The 20884-nt window shown below is 48.4% G+C and overlaps 1 protein-coding gene and 1 pseudogene across 9 annotated transcripts in view; one reads left to right on the top strand and one right to left on the bottom strand.

Annotated features, from left to right (window-relative positions):
• LOC147638756 (uncharacterized) overlaps window positions 1–20884 on the bottom strand; it is a 233883-nt gene that overhangs the window by 20933 nt on the left and 192066 nt on the right. The window lies entirely within an intron of this gene.
• LOC147638759 (uncharacterized) lies at window positions 3294–4570 on the top strand (annotated as a pseudogene).

The raw sequence follows: 20884 nt of genomic DNA, 5'->3' as shown, positions 1-20884 counted from the left end.
TTTCTTTACTGCTGAGATGGTAAGGAAAGCTATTGACAGGATGAGGACTGGGAGAGCATATGATCATGATGGTTTGGTAGCAGAGCACTTTATTCATGCCAGAGATATGCTTGCAGAGCTTATTGCTATGATGTTTAACCGAGCCATGTGTGAGGGTTTTCTTGAGACTTGGAATATGTCCACGATTGTGCCTATCTTCAAGTTAGGGGATCCCATGCTTCCTGGGAATTATCGTACCATCATGATTGGTCACACATTGGCTAGATTATATGCATCTATTCTTGAGCAAGAGTTGAGTAGATGGGCAGAGAGAGAGGGCATACGTGCATCAGGGCAGGCAGGGTTCAGGAGAGGTTTCTCCACTCTTGACCATATCTTGACACTCAGAGCTATTATTGAGGAGGGCAGATTATATGGCAGGAGGATTTATTGTTGCTTTGTGGATTTCCGCAAAGCTTTTGACATAGTACCGAGAGCCAGACTGATGCGCAGACTACAAGAGATGGGAGTGCCCACAGAGCTGATTTGGGGAATCATGGCTTTATACAGGACAGTTGTGGGACAGGTACGTACTACTCAGGGTATATCTGAGATGGTTCACTCCACTATTGGGGTGAAACAGGGCTGCCCCCTTTCTCCCACCTTATTTGGGATGTACGTGGATGAGGTTTCAGACTATGTAGAGCGAGAGGGTGACAGAGGAGCACAGCTAGCAGGGACATGGATTCCGTTGTTATTGTATGCTGATGATATTGTGCTGATCTCAGATTCTCCAGAGGGGATGCAGCGTCATTTGGATGCATTGCACACCTTTGCACAGGACAGTGGATTGTTTGTTAACCTTGGTAAAACCAAGGTGATGCTGTTTAACACCACAGCACAGTGGGTTAGGAGGTCAGTACCCACCTTTACATATGGTCAGGAGACAGTGGAGTATACAGATGCATATACTTACCTTGGTGTGGTTTTCAGTGGCCCACTATTTTCCTTGAGGAGAGCAGCGGAGACCAGATTGACTAGAGCTTATGCAGCATTGGGGAGACTAGAGAGGATGTGTTCGCAGGTTCAGTTTCAGGAACCTCGAACAAAGCTCTGGCTCTTTGACACTTTGGTCACTTCAGCCATGCTGTATGGAGTGGAGATATGGGGACCCTCAGTAGATCACCACAGCCGAGCTGGTAGCATTGATGGATGGAGACATATGGAGAGGCCCTTGGTTTCTATGATTTCCCGGATGATTAGGGCCAAGGCCTCCGTACCACATGATATTATCCGTGCAGAGATGGCTGCTCCCCCATTGGTAGTAGAGGCACTCACTCGATCAGTCTCCTTTATACATAGCACTTGGGCTCTCCCTAGAGACAGATATGCTCGCTTAGCCCTGGAGTCTTCACAACAGTTGGCATCACAGGGAGACGGATCATGTTGGTATGCACAGATGACAGCTTGGTTCCAGTTGCATGGCTTTAGTATGGAAAGGCTACCTCCATTTCAGTACTCCCTGGATGCACCCTCCCTCTCTCTCACACGGGCAGAGATTACCAGACTTATCAGGCAGGACTTGATTTAGCTGGACACTAGGAGGACATGGGTATAGCCGACATAGGAGCTTGGTACGAAGATGGCTTTCTATAGAGATCATCTTCTCCAGCTCACGCAGGATGGGTTTGTGATTAGACCCAGCTACATGGATACTCATCTTTCTCATGGGGTACGGTGTGCTATTGGTCAGATGCGCACATCCTCACACCAGCTAGAGATTGAGACTGGCAGATTCAGAGGAGTACCAGCTGAGGCCAGGATTTGTCAGCTATGCCAGATGGAGCCAGAGACAGAGTTACATTACATATGTCACTGTCCAGTATATTATGAGATACGAGGCCGTTTTCACTGCCTGTTTAGAGAGGGTTTCGGACCACTTTCTAGAGTCATGAGATACCAGGATTACAGATGCCTCGGATTATACTTGCTGGAGCTTCGTAGACATAGAGAGGGTCTCTTGAGAGGGAGGGGATCAGAGAGGGAGAGACACCTACAGAGGCAGATTACAGACTTCTTTCGACCAGAGATTGAGCAGTCAGGCCAGCAGGCATTGCAGCTAGCCCCAGAGTATAGCCGCACTAGAGGTACACTGATTGATCGGGCTATAGAGCTGGGGCGGTCCAGGCGCCCCAAGATGAGAGGCCCATCTCGACACCGACGGAGACTACAACAGAGGATCAGGACCATACTAGCACGGCATGGGAGACGTCTAGTCAGAGTACTCACCATGGAGGACATTGAGGATATCCGCCATCGACCGATGAGAGACTTCTTTGGATAGTGATGTGTATGATGCTTACCTTTGTTGCTGGAGTTTTCCTCCCAGATGTTATCCATTAGGAGCTCCTAGTACCGTACTTTTCCTCATAGTTATTTCAGTTTTAGTTAGTTGTTTTTAGCTTTTCTTACACAGACATTGTATCAGATCCACCAATTGTTGTAACCTTTTTGGTCTCATAGGTCATTTTGGCCTTTTGAAGACGTTAATATATCATTTCATTTCATTTCTCTCTCTCTCTCTCCAAGCCATCTCTCTCTATTTCTCTCTCTCTCTCTCTCTCTCTCTCCAACTTCCAAGCCATCTCTCTCTCTCTCTCTCTCTCTCTCTCTCTCTCTCTCTCTCTCTCTCTCTCTCTTTCCAGAGTCATGGGGTACCAGGACCAGAGGTGTTTGGGATTGTTCTTGCTTGAGCTGCGGAGACATAGAGATAGCCTGCTTAGGCGCACAGAGAGCCAGACTCAGAGGCACATTACAGACTTCTTTAGTCCGGTCATCACTGCGCCAGATGGACCACAGCAGCAGCAGGACATGGATACCGCCCACACCAGAGGTACACTGATTGATCGTGCGATTGAGCTTGGGTGGTCCAGACGCCCACGACCACGGAGGAGGGCATCCCAGCATAGACGGATGTTGCAGCGGCAGATTCGGATTATTCTTGCGAGGCATGCGAGACACCCAGTCAGGGTGCTGACCACACAGGATATTGAGGAGATCCGCCAGTGTCCGATGCGGCACATATTATGAGATGGAGGTACCTCCATAGTGTACCTTCCAGTTCCAGTTTCATTTTTTAGGTGCCAGTAGTATCATCTTTATTTTTTCATTTTCTGGGTTTTTTTTATCCAGACATTGTATCAGATCCACCATGATGTAACTTTTGGTCTCATAGGTCATTATGGCCTTTTGAAGACGTTAATATAACATTTCATTTCATTTCTCTCTCTCTCCAAGTTCCATGATCCATCCCTCTTGAGACTTACAAGCCTCAAGAGTCAAGCGGCAACTTGCAACTCTCTATTGCACCCTTCTTCCCTCTCTCTCACACTATCATCATTCATGGCATCTCAAGGTGAAGGCGCCGCCGCCACATCTTCCGTTGCGGGCTCTTCACGAAGGAGGCCGGCGGTGCACACATGGTCATGGTGGGATGAGGTCCACTACGCTAGTCGTGGAGTGGGCGGTGGTTCAAGGGCATGGAATTGCAAGCTTTGTTCCTACAAGAGAAGTGGCGGCGCCAACAAAGTGCGAGCTCACTTTTTGCACGAGGCCGGTCATCAAGTGCAATTTTGCGCACGCGTTACTCCTGAGAAGCGAGCGGAGCTTCTTGAGAAGCTCAAGGTTTATGAGGCGGCCGAGGCGGCAAAGAGAGGGCGACATGTTGCCGTTGATCCTCATGATGTGGTGAGAGCACGAGAGCAACCGACGCGAATGGAGGTGGAGAGGAACCCAAATCTTGCTTCAAGCTCTCAACCATTCAAGTCCACTCCATCCACATCGGGTGCCTCCATTCCCATCCGCCGTCAATCCACTCTTAACGAGAATTGGAACCCAAAATTGAAGGATGAGGTGGATAGGTCGGTGGCTAGGTTCTTCTACCACGACCACATTGCGTTTCAAGCGGCACGGTGAGAGTTGAGACTCAATTCTCTTCACTCTTTTTTTTTTTAATGTCTCATGCTTCAAAGCATTTGTCATATTGCCAAAAAAAGCTAACATGCTACATGGTTTTCCTTACTTGAAATAGGTCTCCTTACTTCCGTGAGATGGCCACAAAGATCAGGGAATATGGCCCCTCTTATGTGCCACCTTCATCGGAAAAGGTTCGCACCACTTTGCTTGATAGGGAGAAGTTGGCCGTTGAGCAGGCGGCGGCGGATACAAAGGCAACGTGGGAGACTAACGGAGTCTCTCTCATTGTAGACGGATGGAGTGACACGCGCAAGCGCTCCATCCATGGAGTGGTGGCCTACTCAAGGGGCAAAGTGTACTTCATCGAGTCACATGACGCGAGTGGCACTGGAAAGGCCGTGGATGTGCTTGCCGCGGAATGGGCGTCCACGATCGAGGTCATTGGGCCGGAGCTTGTGGTCGGCATGGTGGCGGATGGAGAGGCGTCAAATAGGGCAGCCGGGAGCATTATTGAGTCAATGTATCCATCCATCACAGTTTCTTTTTGCATGGCCCATTGTCTCAACAACCTCCTCAAAGACATAGGTGCCTTGCCATGGATTGCACCCACCATTGAGGAGGCTAACCAGCTTGTATCCTTTGTCCTCAACCACCAAAGGCTGCGACAGTTCTCTAAAAGGAGCACTCTTTCCCTCCTCAAGTATTCTGAGACAAGGTTTGCATACAACTTCCTCATGCTAGGCCGCTTGTCTACATGTGGCGGAGTCCTAAGAGGGCTTTTCCTTAGTGATGAATTTTCTGCCATGCCGCAGTCAAAATCGGCAACAGGGAGAACGTGCCGAGATCGCGCCGACGATGCCGCTTGGTGGGAGAAGGTGAAGACACTCGATGCCTTGGTCAAGCCTATTGTTCACCTTCTATGAGTCATTGACGGCCGTGAACCATGTATCGGCAAGGTCTATGAGGCCATGGATCGCACGATCGAGTCACTCCAGCAGCTTGTGCCAGACAGGGCCGAGTTTGAGGAGATCCACTCATTATGTGAGTCCAGGTGGAACTCCTACTACTCCCCTCTTCATGCGGCTGCCTTTGTGGTTGATCCAGAGTTCCAGGGCAGAAAGCAAGAGGCCGACAAGGAAGTAAGCAGGGGATGGAGGATCATTTTGGAGCGCTTAGAGCCCGACCCTACCATCAGGCGGAAGATCAGAGACCAGCTATCTCAGTACAGGACGCGGCAGGGATCTTTTGGATGTTTAGATGCACAGCTTGACCGCCTCAAGATTGGGTCTCCTCTTTGGTGGGAGGATTACGGATCAGATGGGCCGGAGTTGCAGCGCTTGGCTATTTGCATCCTTAGCCAGGCTGTGAGCTCTAGTTGCTTGGAGCAACTTTGGAGCGTTTACAGTCACATTGCCTCTAAGAAGAGGAACCGCCTTGAAGTGCAAAGGGCAAGTGATTTGGTTTTTGTGAGCGCTAACTTGCGCATGCTATGTGCGACAGCAACAGGGAAGGCGGATCCCTTCACCGAATGGGAGATGGCACAGCAGGATCCTGCAGCTCAGGAGCATCTTGAGGAGGTAGAGGAGGAGCTACAGCCTGAGGGGGAGGAGGAGGCTTCAAATGGCATCGACGACTTCGACTTCCAAGCCTCCCGCCAGGCTAGCACTTCAGGAGCTTGAGGCTTGACTCTTGAGCCTTGAGCCATCTCACCTTTTTTGTGCCCACTGCCAATGGCCATGATCTATTGTGATCTATCTAGTATCCCTATTTTGTACCCACTCTTTTTTGTAACCCTCACTGCCCATGAGGCATGTACTTATGTCTTTGTATCTATCATACTATCAATCACATAATCAGTGTGCCATCGATGTTTTATTAGCGCATTTTGCTCAAAATGACTCTTGTTTTTTTGTCTATTCGGTGTAAAATTTTGTTCAAAGTGTGTCTCTATATGTATGTCATGCATACAACTCCTAAATTGCTTTTAAAAAAGAGGTTTTTTTTTGCCGTTCCCGACCCCGTCCCCGAGACGGCCCTTCCCCGTCCCCGTCCCCGTCCCCCGTCCCCCGTCCCCATGTGACTCTGGGTAAATCACCTAGTCTAAACCTGGGGACTGAATGATAAAAAACAATCAGCAAAATTGCCTTTTATTTGCAATGGAATAAACTGATGGACTGGTTGATTGCCGGTCGGCCAGGCCCAAGACAAATCCCATCTAATATGCTGCAGCTGATAGGTGTTTTCCCCCTTTCCAGTTCTGGCCGACAGCCTTCTTGTCCACCACCAGTCTCTTCCCTGCCAATATCAACATCATTTGCTCCAAGATCAGGTTCTTTATCTTGTTGCTCTTCAGGATTAGCTCTGAGATCAGCCCTGCACATGTCTTGCACATGACATGCCCCTATGCTAAACTTGATGACGGGATTCAACTTCTGTTCTTGGATGACTGTCATTATTCCATTGTCTATTCCCAGAGTCTCCCTGTCATCCTTTCTCTCTTGGCAACCTTTTCACTGAAAACCCCGTCTGGTCTTCAAATCCACTCTGACTCTGATGAAGATCTGTGCTATTCAAATCATCCGAAACTAAATATAGCACTTATGACAAAGAACAACTTGCTGTTGTTCACGCACTTCGTATGTGGAAACATTATTTAATGGGTTATGAAAATAGACCAACAGAGTATATGACATCTACTTACCCAATCGCTGACCGTCACATTAAATGGGCATCATTTACTCAAAGTTTTCATCCTTTCATTCAATATCAACCAGGAAAAGAAAATATTGTAGCTAATGCACTAAGTAGACGTCCTTCAATTACAAACATTTCTATTCTTGATATGCATTCTTTTGATACTATGCGTGATACTTACGAGAACGACTCTGACTTTGACAATGTATGGTTCAAATTGCACTCTAATAATTATTTGCCTATTTATAATTATTCATATCATGATGGATTTGTTTTCTTTTACGCATAATCCTTCCATTTAGATAGCAGCTTCTAGAAGAATTGCATAATCCCCCTTACATTGGTCATAGAGGAATCATTACTACTCTCAAAATTGTACTAGATGATTTTTATTGGTCTAATGTAAAGAATGATGTTTCCAAATTTGTTTTGAATGTCTCATTTGTCAACGAGTCAAGCGACATTATGGAAAACAACATCGCTTACTAATGTCCTTGCCTATTCGTGAAGGTCCTTGGCAAGAAATATCTATGGATTTCATTACTTGTTTATGAAAGAATGTGCACAAGCGGAAGCAATGAACATGAGAGAGAGAAAGATTGCAAGCAAGAACTGAGCTTTATTAGCTTGAGGTTACAGAGTACAAGAGCCAGCAAATAGGGCAAGTAATGATATGATAGAATGAATAAAGGGAGCACCTCTTATATACTTGTGCATGAAGCGGTCGGCTGTAGGAAAACAGGCCGACAGCTCCACGACAGCATGAGAGATGAACACCCCCTCAGCATCTTGAAGTGTGCAAAAAAGTCAGCAGAAAACTGATGACCAAGGTGCGACCATGGACACCTCAGCATGGCCAGTACTGAGTACACCTCGAAAAATGCACATGTCAGCTTGTTGTCTTCAAAGAACATAAGAGCAAAAGAAAATCTGCTTGGCTCCACACTCAAAGTAAAACTGTGAACACATCACATCCAATAACCTTGAACAAATGAACATGGAACACATCCTGTCCATAGTCTCTGCTAACCAATAGTTCTGGAACTCATCCGAACCATGAAGGAAACTTGGTTGATCCTGGAACTCATCCGGACCATCAAGTGAACTTGCCTGTCTTTATACTTGGAACTCTGACACACGGGTCCCATGCTCCAGATTTAAGAGAGCTTTTGAAAGCTCCCTCACCCGCCCACAAGCCGTTTCTGGAAGACAGCACGCGGGGGATGCCCTTAGGATCAGAGCAGGACACCAGTCATGTTCTCTCCAGACTGTAAGGCCTTGGGAGAGCTGGGGTTATCACTAGACGAGTCTGTGTCAGTGTCATGTGACTTTTCTTTGCCCTTCTTTGAAGACTTGCCCTTGTCCCTGGCTTTGTCTTTGTCCTTAGACTAACAATCCTTTGATAGGTGGCCTTTCTTCCCACACTTGTAACACCGGCTCTGAACTTTCTTCTGCACTGTCGAGAGTGCCTGATCAGGTCCAATAGACAATTTCCCCTGAGAAGCTAGGATGGATTCCTCTAACAAGAGGAGAGTACACAGATCATCAAACTCGAGGGAACATGTTGTGATCTGAACCCGCAAAGCTCGAGAAACCATGTCATAATCTGTAGGAAGCCCGATGAGGAGGAGAGCAGCTAACTGAGAAGAGGCCAGGGCAGTACCCATTGCCACTAATTGGTCATGAATTACCTTAACCTTCATCACAAATGACTGCATGGAAGTCCTTGTTGTAAACTCCACAGAAAAGAGCTGACCCAATAGGTTGACAGACCGCATTGTAGAGTCCCGTGCATATAGGTCTGTCAGCTTTCTCCAAATAGAAGCAGCACAATCCAATGTTTGCACGGCGGGGGAGACCTCTGGTGAGATGGCTCGTACAAGTGCAGAGTGAGCTTTTGAGTCTTGATTCTCCCAAGCTGAAAGTTCAGTGAGAAAGGCATCCTCTTGGTCCTGAGTCCACTTCCTAGAGCTGGTAGGGCGTTCGGGCTTTCGTTCGTGGCCCTGAACAATCTCCCAGAGACCCTTGTGTGTGAACCAGACCTTCATTTGTAGCTTCCAGTGATAATAGTTTGTACCACTGATGAGCTTGTCCTCCTTGTTCGTGCAGGGGGGGACCCATGTCTGCCTCAAAGAAGCTATGTCTCAAACAACCTCTGTAGCTAAGCAATCCACGTGCTCTCTCAAGCACCTTTCCATAGGATCCACTAGGGACTAATAGCCCCCTCTGAAAATGCAGGCTGGACAGCAGCAAAAGAAACGCAAAAATACACCACCGGGAGCCTCCTACCGGAAGAGGGAGGGGATCTTGGAGGGAGAGGAGCTGATGTGCCACTTGTCTGATGCACTTACTGAATCTGCAGCTAGAACTCCTCCACTTGCCTCTGTAGAAGAAAACGCAGCCAGGGGGCTGGCCGACAGCAGTTGGAGAGCTTGTAGAGCAAAAACGCAGCTAAGAAACAGAAACGCAGTCACTATTTTGAAAGATCTACAGCCTGGAGAATCTAGGGAAGCGGAAAACGTAGAGGAACAGATTGTGCAGCAGCCAGAGCCTAGGCGAATGATACCATGAAAGAATGTGCACAAGCGGAAGCAATGAACATGAGAGAGAGAAAGATTGCAAGCAAGAACTCAGCTTTATTAGCTTGAGGTTACAGAGTACAAGAGCCAACAAATAGGGCAAGTAATGATATGATAGAATGAATAAAGGGAGCACCTCTTATATACTTGTGCATGAAGCAGTCGGCTGTAGGAAAACAGCACGACAGCTCCGCGATAGCATGAGAGATGCAATATTTTAACAGTTTACCTATTACTTCTACACGAAATGATATGCTTTGGACTATTGTTGATAGATTTAGTAAGCAAGCATACTTCATTGCATGTAAAAAAACATCGACTGCTTCACAAGCTGCACATCTTTTCATCAAACATGTCTTCACACACCATGGTCTACCTAAAGTTATTATTTTTGATCGTGACTCTAGGTTTTGTAATTGCTTTATTTTCACATCTAGGATCTAAAATTGATTTCACATCTGCTTTTCATCCTAAAAGCAACTGCCAGACCGAAGCAACTAATAGTACCATCTTAGATTTATTGAGGTCTTACACAATCTCCACACCAGCTAATTGGGACCAACATCTTTTTTTTTCTGAAAAGGAGACTTCTATTAAGTATGAAAAAATTTACAAAATGGAGATTTCACACCAAGCAAGGTGGAGATCTCAACCAATTAGGAGCCCTGTGCTGCCAATAGGGTTCCGAATGAGAGGATGTGAAAAAGATACCAATGTCCCACTCTCTCATAAACTGGCCGCGCTTCCTCTCCGCAGCCCTCGAAGATCCCTGGATTCTGGCCCAGGTAGCCATAATGGTGTGAATAATATCACTCCAAATCGTGCAAAGACATTGAGAAACAAGAACGGGATTACCCTCAATGGCCTCAGTGCGTCTAGCCTTCCAGATATTCCAGGCTGAGATGCTAGCAATAATCTCCCAAGAGCTTTGTCTAACCTCTATGCCGGAGGGACAAAGTGTGAAAGTGGCAAAATCCTGAACACAACACTGCCGAGCAACTCCCTGCCTAACCACAATGGCCAAGCTCCTGTCAGTCCCCTCAAAGCTCAGCCGAGGCCCAGACTGTGTCAACCAAATGATAGAACGAAAAGAAATGATAGTATCCCTCTTAATCCTACCAAAGAGGTGTGCAATCGTAGACCAAACCCTCTCTGCTTCCTTGCATTCCCATAAACAATGGTAAACTGACTCCGAAACTCCTGCACATCTAGGGCATGCTGGGCAAGCACCAGTAAAACAGACCTCCATTGATTGGTGGCGAGACCACCATGAAGAGAAACCCAGATAAAGGAGGAAATCTGTGGCTTCCTATAAGAATGCCACAATCTCCGCCAAAATAACCTCTGAATGTTAGTCAAAATGCCGTAAGATTCCTAATGGGGTCGAAGAGTAGGGACACTTTGATTGTGTCCCAAGATAAGACGTCTGGCATTCCGCACCGTATAACTGAAAAAAGGCATCTTTTCAAAGGGTTACAAGCATCCTTCCACTCCCACTCACCGGGGTCCCAATGCAAATGTCTGATAGGGCAGCCACCATACAACCAAAGGCTAACACTCTCTGTGATCATCCCGGAGGGGGGGGGGGGTCCAACAAAGACGTGCTTCCCTAACCTGCCAACAACTTTGACTGGACAAATCTGGGGGCCCTCAATAAGGTCCTCCACGTCACATCTCTCCAGCTGCCATCCATCCTATACAGAAAAAAAGACCGGTACATCACCCTCCCTAGGCAAGGGGAGACCCATAACCTGAAGAGGAACACCTCTCCCAGAAAAAACCCCAAACGAAGAATGATGACGGCTATCCAAGAAAGATCCAGTAATCCAGTGGTTGGGAATGGCTGCATCAATCTATGCAATCCTCTGGCTAGAGCCTCTCAAATGCTACGTGAAATCCACCAATCTTTGCACCTCGGTGAGGCTCTGAAACCTCTTCCAAGCCAACACTGTGGGGCATAGGGTCTCCCAGCCAGCCCAAAGAATATGCATAGCTGCCCCAAGAGGCCTACCATGCACATCTTAGATCAAATCATTCCACAGAATGGGCTGCCGGTTAGCTTCCTCCACTGAACGCGGGGGGATGTGTACCAAAAAACTCCTTAGGCAGTCCCAGGCCCGTAGGAGGGACCTAACCAGGGGGGATAGGGGAGCGGTGAACTGCATTTTAAAAAATAAAGCATGAACTGAGAGCCCAGTCACCTCCGCAAACAGGGACACACTTCGTGATCTGCTGCATGAGAAAGTCTTTCCACGGCTTAGTGCCTGGAAGAAAGCCCCTAACAACAAGCTTACAAAGCAAAGCCTTACATTGCACCTCAGGGTCAATGATATTCAATCCCCCTTCCTGCTTAGGCGTGATAATGGTTTCCCAAGCAACTCTGGCCCTGGTGTGTGCATTTCCATCAAGCCCTAACCAAAGAAAGTTCCGAATAAGGCGACGAAGCTGGCCAATGCAGCCCTTATGAAAAATCCAGCATGAAGCGATAAACCAAGCTGTGGGCTAGCAAAACTTGGTTAACCACCAAAGCTCTAGAGGCCAAGTCGAGCTTCCTCCTACTCCAATGATGAAGTTTGCTTTTAATGCTTAAGAGCACTGGAGCAAACTGTTGTGCAGGGGAGATGTCAACGCCCACTTGACAACCAAGGTATCTGGCAGAGCATCCTCTCTCAATCCAAGTAAAACCAACATCTGTACCCCAATCTGCAAGAGGAGAATCACTGATCCAAAAACCAACTGACTTATGCCAATTGATAGTAGCTCCTGCTGCCAAACAAAAGGTCTCCAAGGGTGTCCGGAAAGCACATAAACAAGCATGTGAAGCCTCAAGGAACAACGCCATATCATCTGCTAACTCGAGTCCAAAAACTCTTCCTCCGTGCATAAAGGCAGCCTGAGACCCACAACACCAGGGGCAGCCCGAAGAAACCTGCTCATAGCCAATGAGGTACAGTAAAGGGGCGAGGGGACAGCCCTGCCTCACTAAATGGGAAATCTGAAAACGCTCGCCGTGCCCCCCACAAGCTAAAACAGTGCTATGAGCCTCCTTGTATAGGCAGGACACCCCTCTGATCCAGTTTTGGGAAAACCCCATGTGTGCCATAGTGCCCTCCAAAAAATCTGTCATTTTAAGCTTTTTCAAAATCAAGCAAAAGAATGGCAAGAGGCTGCTGACTAGATTTTGCCAACTCGACAGCTTCCTAGAAAGAAAAGACGTTATCAAATATACTCCTTTCTTGGAGGAACCCATTCTGTGTATCATGGATAGTCCTTTGGAGAATCGGCTGCAACATTATACTCAAGGCTTTAGCTAAGATTTTATATGCAGATCTAAGGAGGGTGATGGGCCTCGATTGCTTGATGTTAGTCTTGTCCCCACTCTTGGGGATAAGGTGAATCAGCCCTTCCGTGAGGTATGGCGGCATCATACCCGACGAGAACATTTTTTCTGTACAGGATGGATGGCAGCTGGAGAGATGTGACGTGGAGGACCTTTTTGAGGCCCTCCAGATTCATCCAATCAAAGTTGTTGGCAGGTTAGGGAAGCACGTCTTTGTTGACCCCCCCCAAGGGATGATCACAGATAGTGTTAGCCTTTGGTTGTATGGTGGCTGCTCTATCAGACATTTGCATTGGGACCCCGGTGAGTGGGAGTGGAAGGATGCTTGTAACCCTTTGAAAAGCATGCCTTTTTTCAGTTATATGGTGCGAAATGCCAGACATCTTATCTTAGGACACAATCAAAGTGTCCCTACTGGTATTTTGGCGAAGATTGTGGCATTCTTATAGGAAGCCACAGATTTCCTCCTTTATCTGGGTTTCTCTTCATGGTGGTCTGGCCACCAATCAGTGGAGGTCTGTTTTACTGGTGCTTGCCCAGCATGCCCTAGATGTGCAGGAGTTTCGGAGTCAGTTTACCATTGTTTATGGGAATGCAGGGAAGCACATTTGGTCTGCGATTGCACACCTCTTTGGTAGGATTAAGAGGGATGCTATCATTTCTTTTGGTTCTATCATTTGGTTGACAAAGTCTGGGCCTCAGCTGAGATTCGAGGGGACCGACAGGAGCTTGGCCATTATGGTTAGGCAAGGAGTTGCTCGGCAGTGTTGTCTTCAGGATTTGCCACTTTCACACTTTGTCCCTCCGGCATAGAGGTTAGACAAAGCTCTTGGGAGATTATTGCTAGCATCTTAGCCTAGAATACCTGGAAGGCTAGATGCACTAAGGCCATTGAGGGTACTCCCGTTCTTGTTTCTCAGTGTCTTTGCAGGATTTGAAGTGATATTATTCACACCATTATGACTACTTGGGCCAGAATCCAGGTATCTTCGAGGGCTGCAGAGAGGAAGCGTGGCCGGTTTATGAGAGAGTGGGATATTGGTATCTTTTTCACATCCTCTCATTCGGAACCCTATTGGCAGAACAGGGCTCCTGATTGGTTGAGATCTCCACCTTGCTTGGTGTGAAATCTCCATTTTGTAAATTTTTTTCATACTTAATAGAAGTCTCCTTTCTGAAAAAAATAAATAAATTTGTGTTCCTGCAACAAAAGTACATCCATAGACCCTCCTGTATCAGCAGGGTGAAGCTGGTCCTTTAGAAGGCGCTTCCTACCACGGGTGGGAAGCCCTCCAAGGCCCTTAACATTCCATGAGACGATTCTCATGGAAGAGAAGAGGGTTTGACCCCCGATCTAAGAAGACCATGGGCAGCCTGAGGACGCCTCTCATAATAATGGAGGACGGGATACTCCACGGGGCAAAGTCCACTGACATGCCCTTGTCCAAGGACCTGCACAGTACCTGCATATGTACGAGAAACTTGTTCGCCCTGTGGGGCATCAAGAGCAATGGCATCATGCTGAAAATCCTGCAATACATGATCCCCACTACGCGGTTCTTGCCCGTGACATTGAGCTCTTTGAGGACTATGTTTTGCTTCCATGCCCTCGTGGCCCTTTGAAGCAACGTATGGAGATTGCAGGTAAACCTGATCAGTGCCGGGTTTGTCACCAACAGGGTCATTTTGCTCGAGATTGCCCTCGGGCTCGGGGTCGCAGGAGGCCTCGCAAGCATGCTTCTCAGGCGGCACCTCCCTTGGTTCCTTCCTGTCCTTCAGTCCGCCAGGTGTGGCGCGCTCTCTCTCTCGTCTGCCCCCCTGGTGCGATTGATGGGAAGGCCTCCTCGGATCATGTACATATAGATGATGTTTATGGTCAGAGGGATGTGTCAGCTGATGCATCTTTGCAGAGAGATGATATCTCGGATCAGGATGATTTTGTTGAGTCCTCTCTACTTGGAGGGACAAACATCTTCATTTACTACAATTTGCTTATAGCAATACACCACAATCAGCCAGAAGAAAAGCTCCTTTTGAAATCATATATAGTAAGAAACTACCGACACCTGCTTCTCGACTTTCACACACTGTCCCTGCCGCGCTGATGCTTTCACTAGAGATCATACCCGCATACTACAACAAGTATATGAAGCTATAGCTACATCCCAAACAAAATATACTAATCAAGCAAATAAGAAATGCAAGCCACTTTCTTCGAAACAAGGTGATCATATTTGGCTTCGTGCAAAAAAAAAAGACGACTCAAAAGTGTAGACAGACACCTCGCAATTAAATTCGCCTCTAAATTTTATGGCCCATTGAAGGTTCTAACAATTCCAAGGTTCACAGTGACCTCACAAAAGGCTCGTAATGCATCCAAATGCCTCTGCAGCCACTCTGGTGAATCAGAAATAAGAACAATATCATCTGCATACAAGAGGATCGATATCAAGACTCCTGCTAAATGTGCTCTTGGTCCTCCCTGTCTTTCTATGTAATCCGAGATCTTATCAATGTATAGACCAAATAGAATAGGAGACAAGGGGCAGCCCTGCTTCACCCCGATAGTGCTGTGTATGATCTCTGAGTCACCTCCTGGAGCCCGTTATCTGCCTGTGTGACTGACGCAGAGTGTAATGATCCCCCAAAGCATCTCTGTTGGCACTCCCATATCCTGTAGTCTCCCCTCCTCAATGATCCCCCGTAGTGTAAAGATATGATTTAGTGTGGAGTGCCCTCTCTTGACGCCTGCCTGCCTTGGTGCTCTGAGTCTCTGCTCCTCAGACCATCTACTAAGCTCATGCTCCAAAATTGAACCATAAATCTTGGCCAAGGTGTGACCAATCATGATAGTCCTGTAGTTGCTGGGGTCCATGGGGTCACCTGCTTTCAAGATAGGTACAATAGTATTGGATGACCAGCTGGAGGGAAAGCCCTCACATAGAGCCCTATTAAACATGTGAACTAGTAAAGGGGCTAGCGTGTCCCTAGCATGAAAGAAATCCTCGGTGAGGAGTCCATCATGATCCTATGCTCTCCCAATCTGCATCCTGTCAATAGCATCTCTCACCATGCTCAAGTGAAAGAAGGAAGAGTGTGGGGGACGAGGTTCAGGTGGATGGGGGAGAGGCGACTGCTCGGGGGCATAGAAGAGAGAGGTGGCATAGGTGTGCCAGGTGCCGGGTGAAGTAATTGGAGTCGGTAGGTCATGATCCTGGAAGATTCTCCAGGCCTCCTTACAGTCCCTCCCAAGAAATAGCTGGTATAGCTCTTGCTCAAGCTTGGCTAGGTAGGCTTGAGCAAGAAATAGCTGGTATAGCTCTTGCTCAAGCCTGGCTAGGTAGGCTCTCTTCTTTCTTTGTGCGAGATGTCGAAAGAACTTGCACCTGCAGGTGAGTGGTGGATCCTAGTGCCACCTCCCGCCGATGTAGACGAGCTTGGGTGTCACGACATTCCTCGACGTACCAGCTATTCTCTGGGACAGTCCCTCCTGGTGATGCAGGGGTGGCTCTAGAGTGCGGGAAGGCGACTGCAGCAGATGTATGGAGGGTGGCTGAGAGGTGTGTGGTAAGCTCATCAAGTGGGATGTGGGGGTCGAGGTCGGAGAGGATGCGGTAGACGTGATCAAAAATGATGGAAGAGGTCTCTCTGGTGAAGTGGTATCTCGGGCAGTGATGGGGCAAAGCCGGTGGTTGGGTGGTGTATCGGCATGTGAGGGAGAAGGCGAGGTATGCATGGTTGGTTTCAACACCGATGGGGCGAGCCGAGATGGTAAACTCCAGAATGAGTGGGATCCCATTAGATAGTCCGCTATATTGGTTCCATGTCCGAAGGGGTAGGAGGTGAAGGAGTTGGATCCAGGCCATTTGGCCAGGCCATTATAAACGGCTAGCCAATGCGCCCCGCCGAGGGCTAAGAGATACTCTCCATAGTCTGTGCGGGTTGCTACATCCTGTGATGTCGGCTCCAGATCTATACCCACCATGTCAATCTCCTCGTACATGGGGTCATCTATCTCAAAGAAGGGTACCTATGCACATGCAATGCGGGCATTGAAGTCTCCAGTCAGGACGATGTCCCCTAGACTAAAAACTTCATAATGCTATCATAAAGGGGCAGGTATAGGGACTCTCCATGGGTGGCATATTTAGAAGTGGAGGGTGCAAAGTAGTACTCTCTCTGTCTGGATCGTCGCCCACAAAAACCGTGTAGCCTCATCCCACACGACCACCTATATCACATGCTGTGTCTGAAAGTATCCTCAAAGTATCCTGCATCTGTTCTAAGGGCTCCGTTGCAATTCCACACCGTGAATCGCAAGGTCTCATAGGCCGCGCACCGTCAAGCGGGCCTCCTCTCTGTAATGATGACTCGGCCATCTCTGTATACTGCCCATTTCTCCTCTTTCCTTGCCTCAAGCACACGCAGCATGTGTTCCTTCCGGTGTGCTATCTGTGGCAGTGTAAGGTCCTCATCCAAATAAATCTTTTCTCCCTTAAGGACCATCCTTTTGGAGAGGAAGGCCTTCTTCTTCTCCAAGTCACCAAACCTGATGATCAATATCTTCGTCCTGGTTTCATCTCTGCCTACTCACCATGCTTCGGTAATGGGTACATCAGTGGCTCCAATTTTTGTTGCAAGAGCTTTTGCATCCTCTTGGGGATTTCCCTTATCTTCCCACCCAACTACACGTACACGTAAGGCACATGCCCGTCTCTTGGCTTCCTCTTCCAATGTAGCATTCATCACCTCTACTTTATTGACTGGTGTATCCTTTTGTTTTTTTTACTACTTCAATCCATGGGTTGACTTCCTCAATTTGTTTCCTTGGGGTACTGGAAATTTCAGCCCATGAATGCATTTCCTTCTCACCTGCAGCCACTTTTGCCTTACATGATTCCAAAGTGTTTTGCGTTCAAGCCGACACCATGGGAAGCCTACCTCATGCAAGAACTGAAGAAACTCCAGGGAGAATTAGCAGCACTGAAACACGAGACTATCAAGAAAGATGAACAAATCAACGAACTGAAAGTGCAAGTGCAAGCCATGAAGACGAAGCAAGAGGAAGCACGAGAAGGACCCATACCTACAACACTACAAACAGAAACGACAAACCATGTTTCAAAGGTAAATTCAAGTAACTCACAAGATTTTGTTAAAGAAGTCATATCAGCAGTCAAAGAAAAGGAACGAATGGAAAGTAACAAAAAGGTAATCAGAGTCGGTGGTCTTCCTCAAGGCTGGGATAGGGCAGACATAGCTCAAGAGCTTCGAGAAGACTACATATTAGATACGGATGTACTTACAGCACAACTGAGCAAAGTAGTCCCCTTCGTGGACTTAGGAGACCCTATCTCTATTATAGTAAAGGGTACACAGGCAAAAGTCTCCTATATGGACAACAATGAGAAAATAGCAGTGATGAAGCAAACAAGGTCTCTCCAAGGGACAAAGGTATGGATAGCTGATGAACTCACCCCGCTACAACTCAAGAACAAATCGGCAGAGCTGACTAAAGTTCAAGAAGCAAGAAAGAATGGCAAATGGGCAATATACAGAGGAGGACAAGCAATCATTAAAGAATTCCGTACCCCACCCCCCTCAAGAGCAAATCCATCCATGGGTGAAATATAGCTATTTTTATTTTGAACCTCAATTTCGAACTAGATGCAATAGAACCCATTGTAATTTAAACTCTTAAGAGTCTTAAGAGTTCATTTTGAGTTATTTTTTTTCAGTTTTATGCCTTTTTGGCATTGATACCCTGAGTGGAATGTAAATGGATGTACCTGATCTGTCCCATAGGTCGGATTCGGCCTCCCGTGGACGTTAATATAACTTTCTTTCTTTCTCTCTCTTGTGCACACATTTCTCGCGAAGCTCTCTCTCTCTCTCTCTTATATACTCTCTTTCTCTCTCTCATCTCTTCTCTCTCCCCTCCACCCTCTCTCGCCACATTTTTACATTGAGGTCCCTGATTGATCAGACCAAGGCACGGAGGGAACGGCTCTATTGTTGCTTTGTGGATTTTTGCAAGGCATTTGATACTGTGCCCAGCGAGCGCCTCTTTCGGCGACTACAGACACTAGGCATACCTTCAAACATGATATGGGGCATATACAGGCTATATGAGCAGGTCTTTGGGAGAGTCCGATGCCCAGGAGGCTTTGTGGATTTCCGCAAGGCATTTGATACTGTGCCCAGAGAGCGCCTCTTTCGGCGACTACAGACACTAGGCATACCTTCAGACATGATATGGGGCATATACAGGCTATATGAGCAGGTCTTTGGGAGAGTCCGATGCCCAGGAGGCTTGTCCGACACAGTTGCTAGCACCATTGGTGTGAAGCAGGGGTGCCCGCTCTCCCCCACGCTCTTTGGGCTCTTTTTTTTTTTTCCCGAGAAAAGATCCTTTCATTAGTTATATAAAAACGCCCGAAGGGCTACAAAAGATCTCTCCTGCTCCTAAGAGAGATAGAGCAGCGAATACATCATGGCAGCCCGGGAGACTCTCCCTAGGTGCTGCAAAATACAAGCATCAGTACAAAGAACTGAGCGGCTAAATCATACAATAGGGGGGGGAAGAGCCAAACAGGTGGCCTGTAGTGCCAACGGGGGGATCCCGTGTGTAAGGTGTAGAAAGGGCCACAACGCCAAGTGGTGTGAAAGGGCTGGCGCCGTAAGATCGCCTCATCCGAGTCTCCCCGGATGCGGTCGTACTGTCCTCGCAGGGTGTGTATCAACTCCTGCCAAATCCCCCGTACAGTCTCTGCTGGTGGCTCCAATCTCCCCTCAAAGGCCGTAAAGCATCGGGCCCTCCAGGTGAACCAGATGGTGAGGCTGCTGAGGAGCTCCCATCGTAAATCCCTCTCCTGTGTGTCCAGCTGGCGGACGAGAAATCCGGTGCCGGAACCAGGCGAGGCTGGCCCCTAATAAATCTGATGGCCTGACTGCCCTGCTCCATCTCATAGCCCATGGCAGGCCCTGACGAAGTCGACCAAGCAGCGGCACCCCACGTAAACATACCCTCTGGAGAGAGGGGGGCCAGAATACGCAGCATCCGCAGCCAAATCTGCTGTGCCTGAGGGCAGTCCCAAAGGCAATGTCTCTGTGTCTCCATAGGGTGGCCGCATCGGACGCAGGCCGCCGGAAGACCGCTGTAAACAAGCCAAGTGCCAACTGCTGAGCCCCTGTGGGCGACCAGCCACTGAAAAGCCGAGATCCTGCGGGCCTGCCGACTAGCCCAGAGCCGAGCCCAGAAATCCTCCAGGAACTCCTGTGAGAGTCCCTGTAGTCGCCAATGCCCCGCTGCCGCTGGAGAAACCGTCCTCCTCGCCGTCAAAATATGCCGCCCCAGCCGAACAATATACTGGAAAAAAGTGATCTCTGTGGCCTCAAGGGATGCATAAGGATCATGCCACTCGTACTCCCCGGGGTCCCACTGTAGCCGGGCCAAGGGGCGCGCTGCATATGCCCATATGCGCCAATCCGGGAGCACATCAGCTGGGTCGGGGTCAATATGCCACTTCCGAGAAGCGGCGGCCACTACCCGAATCCTCTGAAAGGTGCACTCTGCAACCAAAGGCGACTCCACCTCCACTCTCTGGAGTCTGCCCTCATCCTGAATCTCATAGTAGAGGCATCTGCCATCCTCAGTGCTAGCTCTGACAGCAATCAGGATCTCCAACTGTGTAAAGGCTCCCATCCACCGTGGGGCCACTGGCTCGAGAGGCGCGAACCACTCCTCTGTGAGTGCCTCCTGTATATCATCCCTCATAATCAAGCCCCCTCTGAAGTGTCTCAGCCTCTCCACCTGGATCTCCTCTGGTAGACTGCAGAAAGCTTGCCAGTCTCCAAAACTACGAGCTGGGCCTGCCGCTAAAGGTCCCCAGGCTAGACGAGGCCGAGAACCCAGCATATGACCCTGCTCCGTGCGAACCCCTGGGCTCCAGATGAGCGGCTGTCTGGCCCGCTCCTCAACACAAGAAGGAGGCCGCTGAGAGAGCCTCGATCTCAGCAGCTCCCAAGCTCTCAGGATACTCAAAGCAAATCTGTCCTCCCATCCTCTACTGAGGCCTGTCCTCCTCATCTCTATGAAGATCCAGCGAATCTCTGGTGCCCAAGTACCCCCTGCTGGGGGCGCCCGAGCCTGCAGTCGCTGCAAAAGGAGCTCTTTCCAACGCTCAGCGCCTGGAAGCAACCCCCGAACAATAAGCTTCCCCAATAAGGCTCTACTCTGATCGACTGGATCTATAATGCCCAAACCGCCCTGAGCCAGCGGAAGTGTAATAACTGCCCATGCAACCTTTGCCCGAGC

Source organism: Cibotium barometz, chromosome 5, assembly GCF_041138505.1.
Source record: "Cibotium barometz isolate CiBa-2024 chromosome 5, ASM4113850v1, whole genome shotgun sequence".
Lineage (NCBI taxonomy): Eukaryota > Viridiplantae > Streptophyta > Polypodiopsida > Cyatheales > Cibotiaceae > Cibotium > Cibotium barometz.
Note: the sequence above shows the minus strand (reverse complement) of the source record. Positions and strands in the feature narration are given on the sequence as shown.